The sequence below is a fragment of the Neovison vison genome, chromosome 2 (assembly GCF_020171115.1).
Source record: "Neovison vison isolate M4711 chromosome 2, ASM_NN_V1, whole genome shotgun sequence".
Lineage (NCBI taxonomy): Eukaryota > Metazoa > Chordata > Mammalia > Carnivora > Mustelidae > Neogale > Neogale vison.
Genome location: NC_058092.1, coordinates 71,037,470 through 71,063,025, shown reverse-complemented (window position 1 = coordinate 71,063,025; position 25,556 = coordinate 71,037,470). Strand labels below are relative to the sequence as shown.

The 25,556-nt window shown below is 38.4% G+C and overlaps 1 protein-coding gene across 2 annotated transcripts in view; it reads left to right on the top strand.

The window, feature by feature from the left end:
• Window positions 1-20,781: 20,781 nt before the first annotated feature.
• TTLL7 (tubulin tyrosine ligase like 7) overlaps window positions 20,782-25,556 on the top strand; it is a 152,392-nt gene continuing 147,617 nt past the window's right edge. Inside the window, exon 1 of one of the 2 annotated variants that reach the window (XM_044238571.1) lies at window positions 20,782-20,954. The gene's annotated coding sequence lies outside the window, so the exon portion shown is untranslated. The remainder of the gene's footprint in view (window positions 20,955-25,556) is intronic. The other variant, XM_044238572.1, reaches the window with a different exon arrangement.

Genomic DNA, 25,556 nt, shown 5'->3' with positions numbered 1-25,556 from the left:
GAAGTTAAGGTCAAACTAAGTTCCACTAAATGTGAGGAAGAATTTTCTAACACGTAATACTCTCTCAAATGATGTGAGCTTCTTTGGGAAGGAGTGAATTTCTCATCACTAGAATTGTTTAAGTAGAAGTCTGTCAGAGATATCAAATAGAATACTGGGAATTGTAGGGAATTGGGCCAAATGACAATAAGGTCCCTTTTCAAACCCAAGACTTTTGAGAGTAAATGCCTGCTCCCTTTTGAATTTTGAAGATCCATGCTAAGAGCCCTCTATGGTACATATGGAAGCCAAGTGAAGATGCTTAAATGATTATGGATGAGGATGTGTAAATAATCCACATAATCCACATGGTGGAGCAATGAAACAGGAAAATATAGAAGCTCGCACTGCAGTAGTCCACTTTTACTAGATATGGTAGAGCTACAAATAATCCCCAAATGTTGATGGTTTGCTACACAAACCATCTTTCTTTCTTACCCTCATTACGTGTAAGCTAAAGACTGACTAAACTCTGGACCACATCTTCTACTCTCTTTAAAGTCCAGACTGAAAAAGAAGCCTGTATCTAGACATTGCTGGAATTACAGAACCACAAGAAGGCCCTTACAACTTCTGCTTAAAGTTGGTGTCGCCATTTCTGCTCCATTTCATTGGTCACAGCAAGATATATGACTAAACCTGCCATTAAAAGGACGGGAAAGATGGCCCTGAAAGAGAGAAAATATTTGACTACACTTAAACATACTATATAAAGTCCTATAGTCATGATTTGACATTTCACAATTCCACACAGTAAAATAAATAATTTCTAGGGAGTGAGAAATGCATTTTTTTATATAACATTTATTTTGAAGGTAACTTCTCCCACCAAAAAATAGAGTAACATAAAAACTACTACCTACTTCAATGCAGAAAGAGAAAATGGAACTCCCAGACATTTGTAGCAGGGATATTTGCAGAGTTGCAGGAAAAAGAGCATCTTCTTATATTTCATCATTTTCTACAAAGAACTTATAGAATATAAATATCTATGTCGACCTAATATAATTGATTAAACTTTGTCCTTTAAAAATAAAATTTGGGGGGCACCTGGGTGCCTCGGTCAATTAAGAAACCAACTTTTGATTGATCTCGAGCTCCCAGTCATGGGATGGAGCACCATTTCAGGCTCTGTGCTTAGCATGGAGTCTGCCTGAGGATTCTCTCTCTCTGCCTGCCCCCTCCTCACACACTCTCTCTCCCTTTCTAAAATAAATAAATAAATAAATAAATCTTTAAAATATTTTTTGATAATTACTCATATAGATAGAGAATTATTCTCTATAATTCCATCGTGTGAATTGCTTGGATGATAGGCATATGACCCTGTTTTATGTACAGACTGTTAGGCTGGGTAGAGAAGCTGGTGATGAAATTGGATGAAAATAAAAGAGATAAGAAGAGGGAAGATTTCTAAGGTTCTTATATCAAACTAAGTGTCTGGACTTCCTTTGGATGCTATTGAGAGCTAATAAAGAGGCTTTATAAGCATGCAAGAGACAAGATCAGAACCACTCAGGCAATAATATGGAGGATGGATTGGAAATGGGACACAATTCAAGGCAGACTAAGTAATTATTAGAATTAGAGTAATGTTGGCTAGAAGTCAAAGGCCCTAAAACTAGGCCAGGGCCAGTAGTAATAGAAAAGTTGAAACAAGTGGAAAAGTAACAGAGTTAAAAGAATAGGACTTGGGGTGGGAGGTTGGGGTACCAGGTGGTGGGTATTATAGAGGGCACGGCTTGCATGGAGCACTGGGTGTGGTGAAAAAATAATGAATACTGTTTTTCTGAAAATAAATAAATTGGGGGAAAAAAAAAAGAATAGGACTTGGTGACTGATTGGATGAGAAGGCTGAATGAGAAGGAGAACTGTGATGGTTGCCAAATTTGGGGCTTGGCACAGCTGGGCCAGTATAGTTAAATGATTTACAAATGCAGGCTTAAGTCCTCATTGCTACTTCCTAAATTTGTGACCTCCTACAAGTTATTTTATTTTGTTTTATCTTGTTGAGCCTCCATTTCCTCATCTGAGGATTGAGCTGATAGTAATACTCCCATCATAGGACTATTGTGAGAAGTTATGCTCTGTTACTAATGCTAGCTTTCAGAGACACTCCAAGGTACTTTAGAGATTTGTGGATGCATTAAGATAGACAAATATGTCATCCAGACTGCATTTTATTAATATTGTATTACCAGAATGGATAGGCAACATCGAGAATAGAGAATGAATGTGTCTAGTCTTGCTTTAAAATGGATATTCTGGGAAAAATGCTTATATAAGAAAGTTAAAAAACTCTTTCTTTTATCTCATCACTGTGTCTGTTCTGGTTTGGCTTACATATGTTTATCTTGGATGACTTTTATTCTCTCTTTTGTTCCTTTCTAGATGTCTTAGAGCTTGAGCCTTCACCCAGCTCCAGGATCAAGTACTCAGAATTAGTATCGATCTCCACACCCACTAGGGAGGAATGATAATAATTTGGGAATTAAGTGGTTTAATAAGAAAGGGAAATTACATAGGAAGTAGGAGTAAAATTTTAAAATTCTGTATTAACTATGACTTTAAAACCCAATACTTTAGTGGAGAATTGCAGAATACTTAAATACCCTTCATACCACCCTAATGCCTATTGCCCATCCCCCTGTTAAGCAGTAAGTGTGGCTATTAATTTTGTTGTGATGATGATGATGATGATGATATGATGATGGATAGGTGGCCAACCAAAGCATTGTCAAAGACTATTAAGATTTCTTGAGATACATAAAAAAATCGAAGAGGAAAAGTCTAACTGGAAAAATATGTTTGTATCCATTTACAAATGGAAACATAAAATGAGTAATATCTCTGATTAATATTTGTCCTTCAATATTCATTCTCCTCTTCCCTTTTTTAGTAATAGAACTTTTAGACTCAGCCAAAGACTGTACATCCCAATCTACTTTGCAGCTGTGTTTGACCACATGACCATCTGGCTAACGACATATGCGTATAAGCGGCAAGTGCAACCTCCAGGTCACATTCTTGAAAAGAAGTTACTGGTCCCTCACGTCTTTGTTCCTTTTCTCACGGGAATTGAGTGTTTCAGTCTTCTGAACTAGGACAAAAAATATAGAAGAACCCCCAAGGACCTGAATGAACTTGAGCAAAGCCACTTATAGCCTACCTACTATAGACTGATAAATACATGGGAGATCACTAATCTCTGTTTTGTTTTAGCCATTATATTTTTTGTCTCTTCACTATTTATAGCAAATAAGCTTAATACATGAAATAAAATACATGGTACAATGCCAATCAACTGTAAAACAAAACAAAACAACAAAACCTCCCACATCTTTTAAAGACATACAAATGATAAAATGTTTCATTTAAAGATGGTGCCTGTACTGGAAAATATTTCTTTATCCAAAAAAAAAAAAACCAGAAAAACAAATAAAGATGGTGTTTAAAAATATTATTATAATTAAGCATTCATTCCTTTGGTGCAGGAATCATCACACCTCTATAACATGCCTGCCTATTATTTGAATTATCAAATTTATTTGACTTTTGGAGGAATATATTATGAGTGAAAGTAGGGGATTCTCAAGCATGTTTTTAAAGGTGCATAGGTTTTATGAGTATTATGGCTCTCTTGACCCTCAGAAATCATATTGTGGAGTATTTGTTTTGGTATCAGCACCAACAGGACTTCATTTATTTGCCAGACAAGGCAGGGAGTCTTCTCCCATATTATGTATGCTGGATGTGTATGAAAGGCTTAAAGCTATGTAACATAATGTGACGATGATCACAATGCTAAAGAAGCAGAGGAAAAAAATGTAAATCTAAAAAGAGAAAAGCATTTTTATGTTCACAAAGAAGTCCAAGTTTCTTTTGCTGCCTCACTGCCAACACTCCATCCCCATTCCATTCTATGCTATCTTTGACATTGAACGTATTGAATACACCTGAGGATTCTGTCAGTATTATTCTGGTAGATTTTTAATCTCCCAGGTTCTATACATGTACCGTGGTACTAAACCCCCTGAAACTCCACTGATCAGATTGCTTTTCCCTACAATTACAAAACCCCTGAATTTTTATTTCCATAAATGAAAAGCTGCCAGCTGAATTAAATGATATGTGGACTTCAAAAGATCACTAAACTAGAAGTCAGGCTCCTGGTTCCAGCTGTTATACATAACTAAGTGACTTTGGTCTAGTCATGTAATTGTTCTAGGTCCTAATTTTTAAATAACACAATTGATCATTTTCTAATGGCCATAATCTGTATTCTATATATATGGCTACTATAAGAGGGATTTTATTCATAGGGAGTCAAATTCTTTGTTTTAGCATATTCATCTCAGGAGGAATACATATAGAAAAGAATTTGTTGCAAAGGGTGTGTGTATCATATGCTTCAATGTATTTTAAAGTGAAAACTCCAAAATTATGAGACTTTAAAAATATTCAGAATCTCTTATTGAGTGACTACTAAGTGCTTGGCCTGGAAGATAGAGTGAAGAATAATACAGACTCGATTCTACCCATATAGAGCTCAGAAGGCAGATAGCAAAAAAAAGTAATAAAATGCATGATGAGAAGTAGAGTAGGCTTTGGTTACCTACAATTAGGGGATTTAGGGTAGTCTGTGTAGAAGACAGTTTGGCACAAAGAAAGAGATGTAAATTTTGAGGATGATTTTTAGGGAATATATTACCATTTCTTTTGTGCAGAAGAAGAGTATAGAGGTTATGTAGTTCTAGGTTTGAATTCCAAACCTGCTATGTACTGTGTCATTTTGGGTAACCTCTTTAAACCAGTTTTCTTAACTGTAAGCTGGGGATGATAATTGTACCTCCCTCATAAGACTTTTAGCATGATTAGAGGAAATAATGCTGTGTCTAACACAATAATTATAGCAGCTATCATTATAATTGTTGTTTATGAATAGTATTGTGTCTTTGGAACTAGTCTAGCATTGATATGTCTTTCAGCTGTCTCCAGGAATCCTATAATTGGTAATATAGTCCTAAGTTGCACCAGAAATTTTCTTTTTTTTAGAAGTTTTTAATTTGCAAATTGGCAAGCACTCTGTAGTGTATCTGAAACAGGGCTACATAAAAATTTCCAGGGCTCTTATCCCACCCTTGTCCCAAAGTGGGGGGTGGAGAGGGGAAGCAGGAAAGGAATGAGGAAAGAGCAAGGAGCAAGACCACTCAGGGATCTGCAGTATATGTCCCAGAGCCCAGTACAGTGAACCAATCATTGTTCCAGTGAGATGTGGACTTGAATTTGGCATGCAAGATATAAACCTGTGGTAGGTCATGACCTATTTAATTTCAGTTAGTGATCAAAAACAGAGTTGGCAAAACAGCACAAACAAAAAAAAATGAAAAAAACAACCCCATGTAACAAGAGAAAGCTCTATTTTTGAGCTCAACTGTAGCTCTATAAGAGAAGGTTGTATTCCATACAAGTCAACCAGCAGCATACTCTCCTGAATGCTCTCATGCCAGACAATAAGGCGTCTGCAGTTATATTTTTATCCCTTCTACATGACCCTTCTAGCTTCCTTGACAGCCTCCTCTTCATTACTCCAAACTGGGGTCAGTTGCCGGAAACTTCTATCTTTCTATCAGCCTCAGTTCATACAGCATAATATGACACAATATAAGATGATATGATATAATATGATATGACAATAACATACAGAAGAATACACTTAGTTTGGGAAGAGCTGTGATCTACTCCAAAATTAGTGTGTTGACATTTAAAATGATAAGGAGGTTGACAAGTTAGCACCTAACTCAGCATCTAAATGATTAAAATTGACAATAGTTATTATTTATGCACATCAGTCCCTTCATTGGAAAAATAATTAGGTAATTGCAATCTAAATTTTCTCAATGTTTTAAGGATTCCTTTGGTAGCATCCTCCCCACAGAAGACCCCAAACACTTGACAGAGAACTCTTTAAATTAAAATAATAACAATAAATTGAACTTATTGTAAAAATCAACAAGAAAGTAAAAACTAATGCGGTGATGAATTTTATTTTGCATTCAACCCAATATGAATAATAGCATCCTCCACTTGGGTACTTTCAGCTAATTTCTTTGTGAACTGCTAAGTGATATTGACACTTATATTAATAACATCTATCACTTTATAAATCTTTATAAAGCTTTCATCCAAAACCACCCTGGAGACCAGCACAATTTAATGATTCAGACTCCTGGCACTTCTTTGAACTTAAGTCAGAGCATGGGGTGGCATGTCAAGAATACTCAGAGGAACCTCCGTCTACAAGCACCACATTGGTTCAGTGACTTGTGAATGCAGGACAGAGAGAGGCCCTGGAAGGATGCACAGGAGTGCTCCTTAGACACAGCAGTCAAATCTTTTGGGGATTTAGGGTATCTCCTCTCACAAAAGATAAACATTCAATCTCACTTTAGATGTCTAAAGGGCAAAGACTTTCCACATCCTTTTTCCCGTATTAAAATATCATTAATTTCCCCATTAATAACTTCAATAAAAGGATGTCAAAAAGCAATTCATTAAGATTCAACTTGCATTAATTTGAGATATACATAGGAAAGGCAAAAATTAAAGTGGCTGCACAGAATTAGCAGAAAAGAAAACTGGAAAATATGGTAGAATTGGAGTAAGATTATCATTTCAAAGATGAATTTTTAAAAAATAACCCAAAGGGGTGACTGGGTGGCTCGGTGGGTTAGGGTCTCTGCCTTTGGCTCGGGTCGTGATCCCGGGGTCATGGGATTGAGCCCCACATTGGGCTTTCTGCTTGGCAGGGAGCCTGCTTCCTCCTCTCTCTCTGCCTGCCTCTCTGCCTGCTTGTGATCTCTTTCTCTCTGTCAAATAAATAAATAAAAAATCTTTAAAAAAAAAAAAAAAACCAACCCGAAGGAAAAGAGAAACATGACAAAAGCTTCTAAAACTGAAAACCTTTCACCTTGAGATCTTCAATTATGCTACATGATGAAGATGGAAAGCTTTTTTTCTCCTAGTTAACACTTCCTGCAGCAAATGACAGTTAACCTATTGTTTGTTTCTCAAAGTAAGAAGCCAGCCAGACATTAAGAAAAGCTAGAATTGGGAGGATTTTTGCCTTTTCTGAGCTAGTTTTTGTGTTTTGGTATTGTTACAGTAAAGTTCCTACTGTGGGGTGAAATGTAGACTGTTTTAATCAGTTATCTGGGATTTATCTTAATCACACGATGTAAGATGCAAACAAAGATGTTGTTATGAAGAAAGTTTATTTCCTTATACCACATATGAAATAGACTCAAGATGGATGAAGGACCTCAAGAGACAGGAATCCATCAAAATCCTTGAGGAGTGCTCGCTTCGGCAGCACATATACTAAAATCCTTGAGGAGAACATAGGCAGCAACCTCTTCGACCTCAGCCGCAGCAACTTCTTCCTAGGAACATCGCCAAAGGCAAGGGAAGCAAAGACAAAAATGAGCTATTGGGACTTCATCAAGATCAAAAGCTTTTGCACAGCGAAGGAAACAGTTAACAGAACCAAAAGACGACTGATAGAATGGGAGAAGATATTTGCAAACGACATATCAGATAAAGGGCTAGTATCCAAAATCTATAAAGAGCTTATAAAACTCAACACGCAAAGAACAAATAATCCAATCAAGAAACGGGCAGAGGACATGAACAGACATTTCTGCAAAGATGACATCCAGATGGCCAACAGACACATGAAAAAGTGTTCCACATCACTCAGCATCAGGGAAATACATATCAAAACCACAATGAGATACCACCTCATACCAGTCACAATAGCTAAAATTAACAAGTCAGGAAATGACAGATGCTGGTGAGGATGCAGAGAAAGGGGAACCCTTTTACACTGTTGGTGGGAATGCAAGCTGATGCAGCCACTCTGAAAGCATGGAGGTTCCTCAAAAAGTTGAAAATAAAGATACTCTACAACCCAGCAATTGCACTACTGGGTATTTACCCTAAAGATACAAATGTAGTGGTTGGAAGGGGCATGTGCACCCAAATGTTTATAGCAACAATGTCCATAATAGCCAAACTATGGAAAGAATCTAGATGTCCATCAACAGATGAATGGATGAAGAAGATGTGGTATATGTATATATATGATGGAACACTATTCAGCCATCAAAAGAAATGAAATCTTGCCATTTGTGATGACGTGGATGGAACTAGAGGGTATTATGCTTGGCAAAATAAGTCAATCAGAGAAAGACAATTATCATATGCTCTCCCTGATTTGAGGAAGTAGAGAGGTAACATGAGGGGTTTGGGGTAGGAAAAGAATAAATGCAACAAGATGGGATAGAGGAGACAAACAATAAGAGACTCTTAATCTCACAAAACAAACTGAGGGTTGCCGGGGAGTGGGGTGTAGGGAGAGGGAGGTGGGGTTATGGACATTGGGGAAGGTATGTGCTATGGTGAGTGCTGTGAAGTGTGTAAACCTGGCGATTCACAGACCTGTACCCCTAGGGCTAATAATACATTATATGTTAATAAAAAATAATAAATAATAAAAAAAGAAAGTTTATACTCACAGATCCTTGGAGGGAGAAGGCCAAGAACATCTTGCAAGACCACACAGGAATATCACAACAAGCCCAGAGGCAAAGGGAGAGAGGAAAATGTGGGCAAGAACCTTACTGTGGTTTCTGAGGGAAGGAACAGGGGAGGTGGGTAAGCAGGTTTATGATTTGCTAGTTTGAATAATTTCATTGGTCTTTGGGAGCTAGGGGCTAGTTGTGTGGTACCTGGCCCTGGGGTTATTAGTAAAAGTGACCCAGAGTTTGAGAGTTCATTGAGGAAGTGGTTGGGTATGTGGGCTCTGAATTGGTAGCTTCTACACGAAAGACATGCTAGCATCTTGCTAGTAATCTCTAGGAATTAGCTTTCCCTGGGAGGAATAGTCCTTCTGGGTTCAGCAAAGCCCCAGATGGCAAAGCATGATTATTGCACAGAAATATGTCATACTTCATAACTGAGTCTGAAAAATATTCAGCCACAATTCATAATGAAAACAGAAAACTCTGAAAAACTTTAAAGTTTTCTCATCAATACATAAAAGCCATAGTTCAATTTTAACTTCAAATTTTCTTTCTTTACTACCATTCGGAATAGCTCATGTTTAAGTGTAAATTTTGCAAAACATGGGGCGCCTGGGTGTTTCAATCAGTAAAGCATCTGCCTTCAGCTCAGGTCGCAGTCCTGGAGTCCTGGGATAGAATCCCACATGGGTCCCCCTGCTCAGCTCCCTGCTCTCACTCTCCCTCTGCCCCCTTCCCAACCTGTGCGCGCGCTCTCTCTCTCTCTCTCACTCAAATAAATAAACAAAATCTTTAAAAAAATAAATTTTGTGATATTTTTTATTTCTTCTTTTCTTATCTCATTTGCTACATTGACAGATTGCATAAATGGTATGACATTTGGCTAAATGCAAATTGTTTCAAAATTAACCACACTGTACCTTTTAAAAAAATACTGTAGGAACAGCAAGTGACATCTTTTCATACTAAATTATTTCACTTTAGCAAAAAAAAATTTAAATAGCTCAAAAATCTAATACAGGAGAAACAATATTATGACTTTTTATTTAAATAAAGCATATTTCCAGATCTTTAAAGTGACCAATCAAATATGGCTCAGTGATAACTGTCAGTCTGCCAGGATTATACAGTCCCTCATACAATAAGGTGTATTTAGGGATAATGGATCGGCCTCCTTTGTTGGGTCCTCCTCCTCTTCTTGAACTTTTAAGATCAGAATGCTGTTTTGGGGCCCTTTCTGTTCTTATGAGTATCCATTCTCTTAATACTTTAGTCTAGACTCATGATTTTAAATCTCATCTATATGTTTTTAGCTCCCAATTTTATTTCTCAAGCCTAGATATCTTTCCCAAATTCCAAACTCATACATCCAACTTTCTATTTGGCTGCTTCACTTGAATCTTTGATAAATATCTCAAGCTTAACGTGTCTAAAATGGAACCCTTATTTCTCCCCCCAACCCCGCCCTAGGCCTCCAACAAACCTTCTTCTCCCATATGTTTCTACAGATCAGTTAATATATGTCCATATTTCCAATTAGTTAGAATGAATAGGGCCTTATTGACTCCTCTCTTTGTCTCATAACATATGTCCAATCCACAAGCAAATCCTTCTGGACAGCCCTGTCCAGCTTTCACAGCTCATTTCACAGCTCATTTTTTTCTGGTACAAGTTTGGGAACCCAAGTTTGTTTTAAATCTCACAGAGTTAAGTGGTGTTTTAGTCTGTATTCATAGCTTCTTTGATAATATAATTTCTTCAGATATTTAGGAACTCTTTATTTCTCTGCTGAAATTCCTCATTGATTTTTGTGTTCTCTTTTACATTTGATCCTTTAATATAGTAATCATAATTATTTCAAAGATTGATAGTTCAACATCTGTGCTATTTCTGAGTCTTTATGTTTTTTTTTTCTATCTCTTCTCAGTAGGTTGTTTTCTCTTGCTTTTTAAAAATCTTGTAATTTTTTTATTGACTGCTGGGTTTGGGTATTCTTTTTGCTTTTGTTTCCTTCAGTGTACCACAAGGTGCAAGTTCTTCTAACAGCTGAGCTACTACTCCTTGTGGCTTGGATGGGAGAGAGAGTGCTAAAGGATTTCTCTCACTGGTTCTGCTCCACTTTGAGGGTTTGATCTATACTCCCACACTTGCCCCTCCCCCAGTGGTAGAATGCTGTTGCAGGAGAGATTCTCTGTTGTCCTGTTCCAAACTCATTTTCTGGTAAGTCTTATACAGCTAGGCCTTGGAGGCTGAGCTTTCTCAGTATGTCTACACGTCCTGCCCGTGGCAACCAAACTCTGCCTTATGTCTGGGGTTGGTCCAGTGGCAGCAGAACTTTGATAAGATTCAAGATCCAAGATTGGTTTTTGGCCTCTCCTCCAGAAGCAGGTGATTTTCATTTCTATCCTTTCCTTAGATGCGTTGACTTTTTGCCTATAACCCGTAAGCAGGAGGGTTTTCTGCCTCTCCTCCCAGTGATTTAAACTTTTTGCTTCATATAAGAGAAAACGGAAGAAAGCAAGGCCTTGCGCTCATTTCTTCTTTTTTTTTTTCCAATTTATTTATTTTCAGAAAAACAGTATTCATTATTTTTTCACCACACCCAGTGCTCCATGCAAGCTGTGCCCTCTATAATACCCACCACCTGGTACCCCAACCTCCCACCCCCCCACCACTTCAAACCCCTCAGATTGTTTTTCAGAGTCCATAGTCTCTCATGGTTCATCTCCCCTTCCAATTTACCCAAAAGCACATACCCTCCCCAATGTCCATAACCCTACCCCCCTTCTCCCAACCCCCCTCCCCCCAGCAACCCACAGTTTGTTTCGTGAGATTAAGAGTCACTTATGGTTTGTCTCCCTCCCTATCCCATCTTGTTTCATGGATTCTTGCGCTCATTTCTGAAGTCACTTATTGTTTCTTTATACCTGCCTTAGTGATGTGGCTGTCTCAAATTTCCTTCCCTGCCACCAGTCTTTTTGTGAATACCTTACAGAGGCCTATGGGAAAACTTGAGGGTGAGTGCAATCTCCAGTTTTCCCCTACACTGCTATAGGTCAAAAGGTTCATGTGTTCTAGCTCTACTTGAAGGAGCTTGTGCCTCACTGGAACTCAGATTACTCAGTTGCTTTGTGATCTCAACATTCTGAACCTCAAGGAAAGTTATGTTCTTATTGATTAACTACTCTTCTTTTCAGTTTTTAGTTTCAGTGTGATAATCTTTGCAACTTTGTACATCCTAAGTGGAAGCTGAATTATTGTGTTTTTCATTTTTAAGTTATAGAAATTAATTCTGGATAATTTAAGCAGAAAGTCTTGGTATACTGACATATTGATACTGGAGAATCAATAAAAGCCACAAGTAAGGTAAAGAACCAAGCACAAATAGATAAGAACTAGGGTAATCTACTGAAAGGAGGTAGAACAAGGACTTCTTAATTATCTTGTCAAGTTATCTTTATGGAAGGAATGAATTCCAACTATCCTAGGTATTTGTTATATGCAAGAAAATGTTCTTATTAGAATTATGGACAAATGACCACAAAATCAATGTTTGATGAATTAAATTATTCATTTTTGTTATGTATTCTGTTTTTGTTTGCTTCCATGTTCTTGGTCTTATTTATGAATATTTAGATAATAATGAGCATGTGAAATGCAAATTACTTTGTTTTGGCAGTGAGTTATAAGAGAAGAATAGGCAATAATATTAGGGAACCTATTTTTACTCACTGAAAATGCAAAATGATCATGTGGATTATTATAGGTTACTTTAAGAAAAAGAGAATAATAGACTTGGGAAGATAAATGTTACCTCTAGTATCAAAAATACTTTTTAAATTTGCATCATTAGATGAATTTCATTAATTATTCTCTATATCTTGAAAGCATTATGGGATCTATTAGTCTTGGCAGTGATTTAAGCCAAAAGGCAAGGTCAGAGGCGGTACAGAAATATATTTGATAGAATTATTTCTTGTGAGTCAGATTTTCATTCCTTGTACTTCTAAGGAAATTACTCTTCTTGGAATGTGAGAGTGAGCCAAAAGTTTTGCAAGTTTAATTTTGTATTATCTGCCTGGCAATAAGGAATTGGCCTGGTGATAAAATGTCAAATGTCTGGAATACTTGGGTCCACAAATGGATGGGATATATCAGCTTCTCTTAGTAAAGCAATAGAGCAGAACAATAAGGATGGGAGCTTAGGAATCAGAGAGAGCTAGATTTAGAAAAACTTGCACTTAAGTCCCACTTTGGCAATTTCTAGCTGTGTAACACTGAGGAACTTAATACACTTAAAATTTTAGTTTTTAAACCTATAAGATGGGAATGATACGGTTTCTTCATGGGCTTTAAGTGAGGATTGTATGCAGTAAATGAAGTACTTTTTTTTTTTTTAAAGATTTTATTTATTCATCAGAGAAAGAGAGGGAGAGAGAGCGAGCACAGGCAGACAGAGTGGCAGGCAGAGGCAGAGGGAGAAGCAGGCTCCCTGCCAAGCAAGGAGCCCGATGTGGGACTCGATCCCAGGACGCTGGGATCATGACCTGAGCCGAAGGCAGCTGCTTAACCAACTGAGCCACCCAGGCGTCCCAATGAAGTACTTAGTATAGTGTATTTTACTTAATGAAAAGTGAACAAAATTAACTCTCATTATAAAAAATCCATTATTATTAGTTCTCTTACCATAATAATCTACCAGGCTCATATCTTTTCCAGATGATTTAGGTTAAATTATTTACATTTTTTTCTGGAGATGAACTTGATGATCTGAAACTCTGTTATTAACAAATTGTCTTATTATATTTATCAACCAGAAATGTTATAGTCTCACCCTTAAAATAACCAGACATACAATTTACAATTATAAGAAAAAAGGTGTCTGTCATTGGAGTATCAAACAGCCTTAAACCACATCCTTGATGGAATGAAGAAGTGGTGTTGCCCTGCGGAGGAAGGACCACTTTTCTTCTTCAAGACATATCAGTCTTATATGGAAACCTTCCACAAGACTGAAGATCACTCTCTTTGCTTGGTAAGGTAAGGTAACTTTGTAGTCCTTCAAATCCAATCATAAAATCCTAGAGTCAATGTCAGTAGGGCAAATATTTGAGAGTTTTTATTTCTTATATGCCTTGTTGGTGATTTATTTTGAATCATTCCTTCCTAAGTGAAAGAGGGCTAACATTATGGGTTACAAGCTAGAGAAGCTAGATTGCACTCCTTGGACCAGTCTTCGACTTCTCCTTTGACTCTGGAAATGGTCCTGTGACTCAGTTTTCTTCTCCATCAAACTTTGATTACAAAATTGTTTCCTTAAACTTCAGTAGCTATGGGTAAAGTAGAGGCACTGCAACTGTAACAATTAATATTCTTGTTTGCTTTCTTTTTCCATCTTTTCTAGGTTCTTTCTTTCTTCATCTTCTCCTGAAGTACCTTTAATTCTACTCAGTGTGTTCCTCAGTTATTTCAGGGAGGGAAATGAATCTGGACATAGTTGCCTCAGAACTTAGGACATCCAGTTACCATGAAGCATTTGCCATTTTCCTTCCCCTCTGCTTGAGCTTGTAAGACATCAGACTTTCTTGCTGTCTTTGGTGCTGTTCCTCTCTAATTTGCTGATATTGCTGATCCCTGTGATAAGTTAGTGTCCTCAAAATGGGCCCAGATGAAATTAGGAAAACAAACAAATAGCAATAACCCCCAAATTAAACAAAAAAGATTCCCACCCCTCTCTGTCAGGGCGGTCCCAAATATTAATGTTTTGTGCCTTCGATGTCTTACTGGGTTTCCAATAAAACAGGCTTTAGTTTTTCTTGAGCCCTCCTCTTCTCAGAACTTGAACCTGACAGCTGGGCAAGATTAACAATGTGAAAGTAGAAAAGAGATAAAAAGAATTTAAGTAAATACTAAAGGTGACTCTGGAAGAGTACATTAAAAATATAAAAACCTAGAAGAAAAGAATATTTTCTTGGGAAAATATACATTATCACAAATGACTCAGAAACACTGAAAATTTAAGTAGACCAATTATTACAGAAGAGATGGAAAAGGTGATTAATGGTTTCCTATTGAAGAAGGCAGCAGGCAGATGGATTCACAGCTGAATTTTTAATCCGACAATTAAGGAATAGATAATTCCAATATTATTTAAACTATTGTGGGACTTAGAAAAAGATTGAAATTCTCCAGTTCATTTTATGAACCCAGAATATCGTAATACCTAAACTAAAAAGGACTACAACAACAACAATGACAAAGTATGGGCCAATTTCATCTCTGACTATAAAAGCCACATGTTTAAATAATATATTAGAGAATATAATAGAGGAATGAAACAAGAGACTAATCCACTTGTGACAGAACAGCCTCATAGGAGTGAAAAGGCAGTTCAATTCCAGGAAGTCTATCTACATATTGATTACATTAAAAATTAAAGGGGAAAAACACAACCATTATCAATAGTGGTGAAATGCCATTAGATAAAGGTCAAGCAACCAACGCCAAGAGAAATTTGGAGCAAAACAGGAACAGAAGGAAATTATTTATGTAATAAATAAAAGCCCAATAACAAATCCTAAATAGTAAAAATTAAATATTTCACTTAAAATCAGGAATGAGACAGGCAACACTATAATAACTTGTATTGATGATTCTAGCAAATGTAAATAACATAACAGGTATAAAGAACAGAAAAAGAGATGAATTTCCAGATGCTATGGTACACCTGTTTTCTTAGGAGCCCAAGAGATTTTCATGAAAAAACAGTGAGAGAATTTGCTGTGTTGGATTAACAAAAAATAAATTACAGAAATAACCCATCTCTATTTAAGCAAAATCTCATAGAAAAGTAAGTGGGAAGAATATTTCATTTGGAAGACAAATGTCAAAAAATAATTTGGTAAGAGAAGTGCAGAACATACATGAAAAGGTTATAAGAATATTCTTGGGAAATGCAAGATAAAATAGAAAAAAAATTGAAGAAGTCTATTATGTTGGATGGAATGACTTACTGTTATCAACATGATAGTTCTCCAGAAATTAGTACATAAATTAAATGCTGTTCTAATTAGTCTCTTTTTTTCTCTAAAGTAAAATACCATGTAATAATTGGAAAGAGCCCTGAGTTCCAAGTATCCACATATAATAGTAATTGTGAATGAGTATAATCTTTAACTTGAAGATTCTGAAGACTTTTCAGAATGATCAAAAGAATACTGAAAAAGGCAGTAAAAATTTAATAAATACATTTCTGTGTAATAAAAGTGAATACTAGCCTTCCATTTCCTTTTCAACAAGTGATGGGGTTAGAGGGTTAAGTCTAGGAGACTGGAGGTTTGTGAGCCCCATGCTGCTGTGCTGTATGGTGTGGTCAAACTGGTCAAATAGTTGTGCATTAGGATCACTTATGATGATTAATAAGAATATAGATTTCAATGTCTCACCCAAGAGTTCCTGGAATCAGAATCTATAGCAAGAATTTAGAAATCATGGGCCAACTCTACCTTACAATGATCACTTCTTAAATGAGAGTCCTCCCAATGGAAACACTGAGTACTCTTCCAGGTTTCTGTGCTCAGAAAAAACAAAAAAACAAAACAAAACAAAAAAAACCCTGAAACAAGAAGTGATCATTGTAGGGTAGGGTAGAGTTGATTCTAATCCTATTTGGAATGGACTCATTTCCTTTTAAGGGAGAGTTGAAAATAGATTTTAAAGAACAGATACAAAATAGATTTTTTTTTTTAAAAGATTTTGTTTATTTGTTAGAGAGAGAGAGAGAGACAGAGCACAAGCACAGGCAGACAGAGTGGCAGGCAGAGGCAGAGGGAGAAGCCGGCTCCCTGCCGAGCAAGGAGCCTGATGTGGGACTCGATCCCAGGATGCCGGGATCATGACCTGAGCCGAAGGCAGCTGCTTAACCAACTGAGCCATTGTAACAAAAATTGCCATGTACAACCTGCTTTCTGCCTAGCAGGAGGTAGTAAAGGTATGTTGAAAGTAATGTAATATGTTGGTTTGGGTTTGAAACCCAGCTTGGCCACTTTCTAGCTGTGTTACCTTTGAGAAATTAATTGTTGTAATTCTCAGTTTCTTCACCTATAAAATGAGGATAAGAATAGTACTTCACATAATAATAGTACTTACCTCAGAAATATTATGAACTTTCTTACACTGTTGGTGGGAATGCAAGTTGGTGCAGCCACTTTGAAGAACAGTGTGGAGATTCCTCAAAAAATAAAAATAGAGCTACTCTATCACCCTGTAATTGCACTACTGTGTATTTACCCTAAAGATACAGTTATAGTGAAAAGAAGGGCCATCTGTACCCCAATGTTCATAGCAGCAATGGCCACAGTAGCCAAACTGTGGAAAGAGCCAAGATGCCCTTCAACAGACAAATGGATAAAGAAAATATGGTCCATATATACAATGGAGTATTATGCCTCCATCAGAAAGGATGAATACCCAACTTTTGTATTAACATGAACAGGACTGGAGGAGATTATGCCGAGTGAAATAAGTCAAGCAGAGAGAGTCAATTATCATGGTTTCATTTACTTGTGGTGCATAAGGAGTAACACGGAGGTCATTGGGAGATGGAGAGAAGTGAGTTGGGGGGAGACAAACCATGAGAGACTGTGGACTCTGAGAAACAACCTGAGGGTTTTGGAGGGGTGGGGATTGGGTGATTGGGTGAGTCTGGTGGTGGGTATTAAGGAGGGCACGTATTGCATGGAGCACTGGGTGTGGCGCATAAACAATGAATCTTGGAACATTGAAAAAATAAATTAAATTCAATTAAAAAAAGAAATACTATGATTAAAAAAGTAATATTTAAAAACAAACAGAAATAATGCTACTAAATATTCTCAACAAGAGTACCTTGGGATGTTAATGTCATACCTTGGCCTTAGTATGTGGCCAATACATAGTAGGTACTTAATATTCTTTATTTTTTTTTAACAGCAATCCACAGTGAGAGGTACATTTTATTGATATCAGTACATATCTGTACTGAATGCAGGGCTTGAACTCATGATGCTGAGATCATGACCTGAGCTGAAATCAAGAGTCAGATGCTTAACTGACTGAGCCACCCAGACACCCCAGGTATTCAATACTCTTGAAGTTCAACATGGTGTGGCTCATACTGTAGTTTTATCAAAGGGATTACCTATTTTCTTTGTCTCTAGTTCTCTTATTCATTTCATTTAAAAAGTAATATTTGAGTGTCCCCAGGCCATGCTGGTTTTGTGAATACAAATAAATTCACCTTAATACTGTAGCCTAAATAAGGTTTAATAATCATCTAAGTTTAACAATCACCTTCCCCCACTAACCTCCCTCCTTTGTGACAGGAAACCCTCAGAGGGGTTTCCCAGGTGCTCTGGAACAATTCTACTAATGCTCTAGGCTCCTAGTCAAGTTATCTGGACTGTGTATTGGCTGCCAATGCCCTTTATAGGAATATACCTTCCCTGGCAGAGCCCTTCCTTATTGGTAGCAAGGCCGCATGAAGGTCATGGCAGACCGGGTGAGAGAATGGCCCTCTCCCCTAGCTCTGTGTCACTAGGGTCCAAAACAGTACTTCTTATACCTGAAATTGCATGAAGTCATTTGTGAAAATAATTCCTTAGTTTCTGATCCTAACTTCTTTCCCCAATGGGCTCAAAAGCATTTGAAGACTCTGTGGGAGAGGAGGGAATGCAGGCATCACACTATTCCCTTCATTCCTTTTGACAGTTTCTCAAGGCCACCAGCACAAAATGTCCCCTTCCTTCTTCATTCAGAAACATACCCTCCAAGAAGTTCAACTTATACAGATAGATGGCGGGAAATGTCATGGGTAACCAGCTTCTAAATCACAGTTTGTTCTTAGGTAAACCACCTGAGACCTTTTCCTTCCTTCACATATCTTTATCAGTCAGAGAGAGAATACTAATTCAAAATGCATCTTGTCTACTGCAATTCTGTTCCTTTTTTTGTCTCCTTTGAAAGTGAAACTGCATATGGAGAGAAGAATCACATATTTCTGAGGCTGAGGGCATCCCAGCCCCGAGTCACAGATGCCTAGCCTCACTAGGGATCTAGAACTCTAGCTCCTCAGCAACATGGCACTCTGGGGATTTCTGTTTTGCTGGTACTGATGTGTGAACAATTACAATAACAGCTAACATAGTAACAATGGCACAATATGGGGTAACCATTAAATTTTATTCCTTATTTCTCAAAAAGTTTCCTTAACATGATGTGAGGGTTATTAATGGCCTATTTCTTTAAATCCTGGTAAAGTATATGAGGACCCATGACATTAAGTCCATTTAAAAACTCTTGCTCCTTTTTGGGAAGAATAATAGCACAAAGTTTAATGTAGAATAATAGTTTAAGGGTAGTATAATGCACAATATAGTATATATGATGATGTAAAAATGATTAATAAAAAGGTAGTGAATTCCTCCTAACCCTCATGTGATGCTAACCATGAAGTTTTTTTTTTAATTAAAAAAAATTAACCTGATGTTTCCAGGTTAATTCTGGGTCCAATACAGCCCCCCTTTTCAGATCCCTACTTCTAACCTCAGGGAGACATGCACCTTAGATATTTAAATGTCCTTTTCTCAACCATGAAACCTAGTTTTCATAAAGGAAGGATAAATAAACTCACATTCAAGGGCCAAGCTTGGATATGGTAAGGGTTAGTGTATGTTTCCCGGAGTATTCTAGTGGAAAGACACTAGTCAAAAACTCCAGATTGTAATGTTTGTTCTGCCACTCATTAACTATGAGATGTGAACCCAGCACAACAAACTTTCTGACCCAAGTCTATTTTAAAAATAGCAATGATGTCACCAGTTTTACAGGAGTTTTTAGAATAAATGAAGGATTAAAACTGGAAACACTCAGTGTGGTCCATACCAGTGCTCAATTTATGTTAAAAAAATTGTTAACTCAAAAAAAGGACAAAACCTTAATTCAGAGTAAATGGCTTTTAATTAAAAAGAAATCCTTAATTCAGAATAAATGGTTTTTAACAGTGGAAGGGCTTTTAACAGGTATTTGGAGGGTCTTTACCCCACACACACCTTTAAATTATATTTTAAAGGTAGTTGTCAAGTCTTCTTCTTTTTTTTTCTTTCTATAAGGAAAACTATCCACTTGTCTCCACCTTCACCATGGTCTGAAATGAACCTGCTTGAGCCTGGGTGTGAAAGGGGCAGGGACCACGTGAGTGCTTTCACAAAAGTGTAAGGGATGTCGTGGCAGGAACTTCTCTTTCCAGTTCTATAAAAGTTCATTTCATATAAGGGTATGATTTCCTCCTCACTTCCAAGACACTAATCTTTAAAATGGTGGAAAGTGAACCTGAAGTATTTTTGAATTTGTTTAATCTTTTATAGAACTGTTAAAAGGGTTTCCTAAATGTACATTTTCCAACTGTAGTGGTTCAACATTTGTGGAACAGTAACTCTGTGATTCAAGACTGCCCCTTACTTTCCTCTATCTACCAAGCACCTATAGGATGGGGGATCATTTAATTTTATTTTCTACCTCTCAGGCTGGGCTTAGATACCTTTTAATTCTTTGGTTCACAAAGATGCTTAAGTAAAAGATCTAAGGAGCCCCTTCAAGGATCCAGAGGTCCCCCTCTGTTTTGTGGCCAGACGTCTAGAGTAAGATATGCCCCAGAAACCTGGGCCATAGGGCCCCACTCTGGAGCAGGAGGTGGCGCGAAGGCAGGGCTGGGCCAGCGCCCTTTCGCATCTCCCCAGGAGGGGACACCGCCCAGGCGCACCCGTTGCTAGGTCCTCTGTTTGCCGCGGTCTAAAGGAGTCCTGAGCGGAACCAAGGCGGGCCCGGAGGGGGGGTGCCCGGAAAAGAGAAGGGGTTGTTGTGTTCCGTCAACAGTCAGGGGGAACGGCTGCTCCTCTGTTGGTCGCTTCTGCTCCCAAGCCCTCCCGGCGCTGCTGGGAGGCGGAGGATTCCCCTCGTTCTTGGTTCCTCCCAACCGTCGCCGGTCCTCGGCGCCCTCCACCTCCGCCCCGCTCCGCACGTCGCGCACCCCCGGTCGCAGCCCGCGAATGGTCTGGCCCGTCGGTAGCCGCCACCCCCTTCGGCAGCGACAGCTGCTCCAGCTGCTCCGGGTGGAGCGCCGGAGCCCCGAGCCGTGGCTGCTTCGGGCGGCGGGCGGGCGGAGCGGAGCACCGGACCACCAGCGCAGGCTGCCGGGCCCGGGGGGCCAACCGCCCGCGGGAAACCGGGAAGCGCAGGGGCCGCGGAGGGACCGCCTGCAGCGGGGCGTGAGGACCGGGGCTGGGCTTTCCTCACCCGGTGAGTACCTGCTGCCCCGATCCTCCCCGACCCCCTTTCACTGCCCCCACCGCCCCGAGGTCTTGGCCCCACCAGGGACGGGCACAGCCCTAGGGACACTGGCTCTCGCGGGAGCGGCGGAACCGGGAACTGCTACTGTTAGGACTAATGATTCAGCACCATTCGTGCCCCGAGAGAGATTTGGGCAGAATGGGGGAGGGTGTGTATGGGGGGGAGGAGGGACGAGGTCAGTCGCTGTGCTCTCCTGTCACCTCAGTGTCCAGGCTTCTGAGGTACCACCCGGGCGGGTGGGGTCGGGTCAGGTGAACAAGGAGGCTCCCTGCTGGCTTGTTCCGTAATTCCGTCTTTTTCCCAGAGCGTGGTACAAACCTCTGTGAGTGTGCCGTGCAGTCTTTAAAGTGTGTCAGATTAGTGTCTTTTTCCCACATGCGAGTGAAGTAGGGGGCCCTTGTCTATACCTGTCAGTTTCTTTACTTCTTGCTCCCCTGGGTACCTAATTGAAGCCATCGTCCGCTCCGTTTTTGATTGCATAGCATTCCCCTGCTGATGTGTGAAACAGATGCGGCGTCCAAGTTGTCGGGTTCAGAGTGGGTTTGCTTGGTCTTGGCAGAGGAGGAGAAAATGTAAGGGAGGTAGGAAATAATACTTTCAGAGTCTAGACACTTTTAGATGGATTATTTTATTAAATCATCACAACTACCCAGAACCAAAGGTGGAAAGTGAGGAGCCTGGAAGTTAAATTACATGCTCAAGGTCACAGAACAGGAATTTGAATACAAGTCTCCCTAACCCCAAAGCCCATGGATCTTCCTCTGTATTACAGAGCTGTGTGTCCCAAATGTAAGCCAACATATAGATGGCCCATTAGATAGTAAACAAAATTAATTTTCCATTAGAGTGATCTCAAACAATTAGCAACAACCTGTAAACTTACTGTATATGGAATTATTGTTCTTTTAGTAAGAAAGGGCTTTGAATTATGTGGGAAAAAAACCATTTTCTTAGAGAACATATGCCTAAAAATATCCAGACAGCATTGCAAAGGTCTAGCAGATGTTTAGCGTGTTTTTGGCAGTGATATGTGATGAATGCTCAAATGTTGGAAAAATCAATTAGGAAAGTAAAATAAAACAAAACACCTGGAAATGTTTTTCTTTTTTAAAACTTAATGGAAACATTCGCAAAAGAACAGTTATCTAGTTCATGGGGTGTGTGACTGAACTGTTTTTGTGGGGTGTGTCATCCCCTGAGAGGGTGACTGATAAACTCAGACTGATAATGTTATTTGATTCATTTCTACTGTGATTTTGCATAGTAGGTGACTATTTTACAGACTAAGTAACTGAAATATAAGGTTCAAGATCACATGGCTAGTAAGTGGTGGAATCTGGACAAACATTGACTTACAAAAATATGTGATTTGTAGCAAAACGTAGTTCTGATACAGGGAAACTGCATTGATTTGTTTTTGCTCTGCCCTTCAGAGTCTACAATTGTATTGACCTGTGTACTCCTTCTGAAAAAATAATGGATGCTGGGTTTTTCTTTGTCTGTTGTTTGGCCATAGGATTTGCTTTCATTTATGATTTATATATTCTCCCTTAAGATGTGAAACTCTTCTTGATGTCTCCGGAGGCAGGTTGCTATAGTACAAATGCTCATTATCTCCAAGTACTGAAGAGTACTTAATGGCAGATAGGAACGTAATCATCTTAGTCTGTCATTTCTAAAGTATTGAACTATTTACATTGAAGAATTATTAATGAGGATATCGAGAGACTAAAGCCCATTGCCTAAATAAGGCCATAAAACGGAGGTAGAAATTTATATATGTTGTTCACACAAGGCTGTAAGAGTAGTAGTATCATGTGATGACTCAAATTTGATTTCTTGGAGGTCATTTCTTTTTGTTGATTATGTGGTTGTTGACTATATCCTGAACCTCAGTGAGGCATCTTGTGGTCCAATCTGTTTAACTATAAGGAGGATGGCAGAATTGGTATGAGTAAATAAGCAAAACTACGATCCCACTGCTATTTTAAAAAAAAAAAAAGAAAGAAAGAAAGTGCATGTCCTAGTGATGGTCAGCAGGAACATTTTTCTTTTTTTAAATTTTATTTATTTATTTGACAGAGAGAGAGAGAGAGATCACAAGTAGGGAGAGAGGCAGGCAGAGAAAGAAGAGAAAGCAGGCTCCCTGCTGAGCAGAGAGCTGGATGTGAGCCTCAGTCCCAGGACCCTGAGACCATGACCTGATCTGAAGGCAGAGGCTTAACCCACTGAGCCACCCAGGCACCCCAGCAGGAACATTTTAAAATAGAGGCAACACATTTTATTTAGAAGACATCACCAAGTATGAATATAATACCAACCTGACTTTAGCACTGCATCTTTTCTCACTCTTCTCTCTCTCTTCTATATAATGTATGTATTTGTTGAATGATTACTGTCTGCAGACCTTTCAAATTCTTGACTTTGAGGAACTTAAAGTCTAGCTGGGGAGGTATTTACTTACACATGAATAAATAACAAAATAATTAGAATTGGCCTAATACCAGGGAAAGGTGGTGCTATAAGTGCTGTATGAACGCCCAAAGAAGGAGAAATCATAGAGGCTGATTTCATAAGAGAATCAGAAACTCTTCATGGATGGAAGTGAATTAAATTACTCTGCCAGATGGGAAGGATTTGCATAGGAAAGACAAAGCCAGACAAGGAAATTCAGCTAAGTGCTCATATACTGTTTGAATGCACTGTGACAAATTGTGAAGAACCTTGCATATCAGGCACTGAACTCTGCTCCTCTCTGGTAGTCATAGATAGAGAACTAGCAGTGTAGGTTACTAAGCAGGCCAAGTTTCTCTTTGACTGGTCTTGCTCACATTCTCCATATTCCTTGTTCCAACTGCCCTTCCAGAAAATGCTTTAGTTCCTGGGTGCTAACATGAAGAGGATTAATTGTCAACTGAACCCAGAAAGAGTTTTCTACACAAGTAACATTTTTCCTCTTTCAAAGAAACTTGCCCTTTTCAAAGTGTTCCCTTTCCATTTTAGAATTATGAACAATTTAGAAACTATAAGAATATAAAAAGGAAAAAAAATCACCATACTTGTACTAAAGACAGGCACTATTAATATTTTGATATGGTTTTGATATTTTCTTCCACTCTCTTCTGTGCATGTTTTTTTTTTTTTAAAGATTTTATTTATTTATTTGATAGAGAGAGATCACAAGTAGATGGAGAGGCAGGCAGAGAGAGAGAGAGAGGGAAGCAGGCTCCCTGCTGAGCAGAGAGCCTGATGCGGGACTTGATCCCAGGACCCTGAGATCATGACCTGAGCCGAAGGCAGTGGCTTAACCCACTGAGCCACCCAGGCGCCCTCTGTGCATGGTTTTAATCATGATACTTATATATAACTTTTACAAATATTTTTACTTTAAATTTTACAACATTAAATTTCACTTACTTACAACTGGAAAGTGAACTTTTAAAATATCTACGTATTTTTCCATTAGGTAATGTACGATATTTCTTAATCATTTCTCAGCGTTGCTACATTTTTGATGATGATAACATAATAACACTGTGGTGAACGTCTTTGTTCATAAACTTTTTTCTATATTTTAGAAGTTGGTTTCTTACTACAGAGCCTCAGAAATGAAATTTCTGGGTTAAAATATGAAATCTTAGTTCAATTTTTTTTAAAAAAATTGAGGTATAATTGACATATAACATCATTTCAGGTGTAACATAATGATTTGATACTTACATATATTGCAGACGATCACCACATTAAGTTAATAAATATCCATCACACAGTTACAGTTATTTTTTTCTTATGGTGTGTAGTTTGACCATTTTATGCAACTTTTGAAACTCCACTAGATTCTGCATGTTCTTTGGATATCACAAATTATAAGACACTGGCATATTGTTAATTAACTAACACTCCTATTTGTGGGTCCTCAGATTATACTTTTTCAGGCACTCTCCTCCTTTGATTAGAAAAACTATTTTAGTCATGACTACTGGGCAAAACAGATGAAAGGGATTAAGAGGTACAGACTTCCAGTTATAAAATAAATAAGCCATGCAGATGAAAAGGACAACATAGAGAATATAGTCCGTAATATTAAAATGACTTTGTATGGTGACAGATGATATCTCTACTTATTTGGTGCAGTGGTGAGCATTGCATAATGTAGAGCATTGTTAAATCACTTTGTTTTACACCCCGAACTAATGTAATATTGTATGTCAGCTGTACTTCAATTACAAAAAAAAAAAAAAAAAAAAAAAATTCAGGAGCAGTGGGAGAAAGGCAGGCAGTTGGGGCCTGAGGAGAGAAGATATAAATAAAGTGGGAGAGCATGTTTGGTGAGTTGGCAAGAGTTTATAGTCGGTGAAGGGAATATATGATGGACACCTTCTGGTTTTAGCACTGTCTTTGTGGGCCTCAATTTCCTTCCCTCCATCCTCCCTTCAAGTATCTACCCCCACCCTTATGTCTTTCAAACTTCCAACTTCTTCTGTCCTCCTGTATCAGTATCCTGGCAATGTAAAGAATGTGAACTTACTCTTGCACTCTAAATTTAGAGAA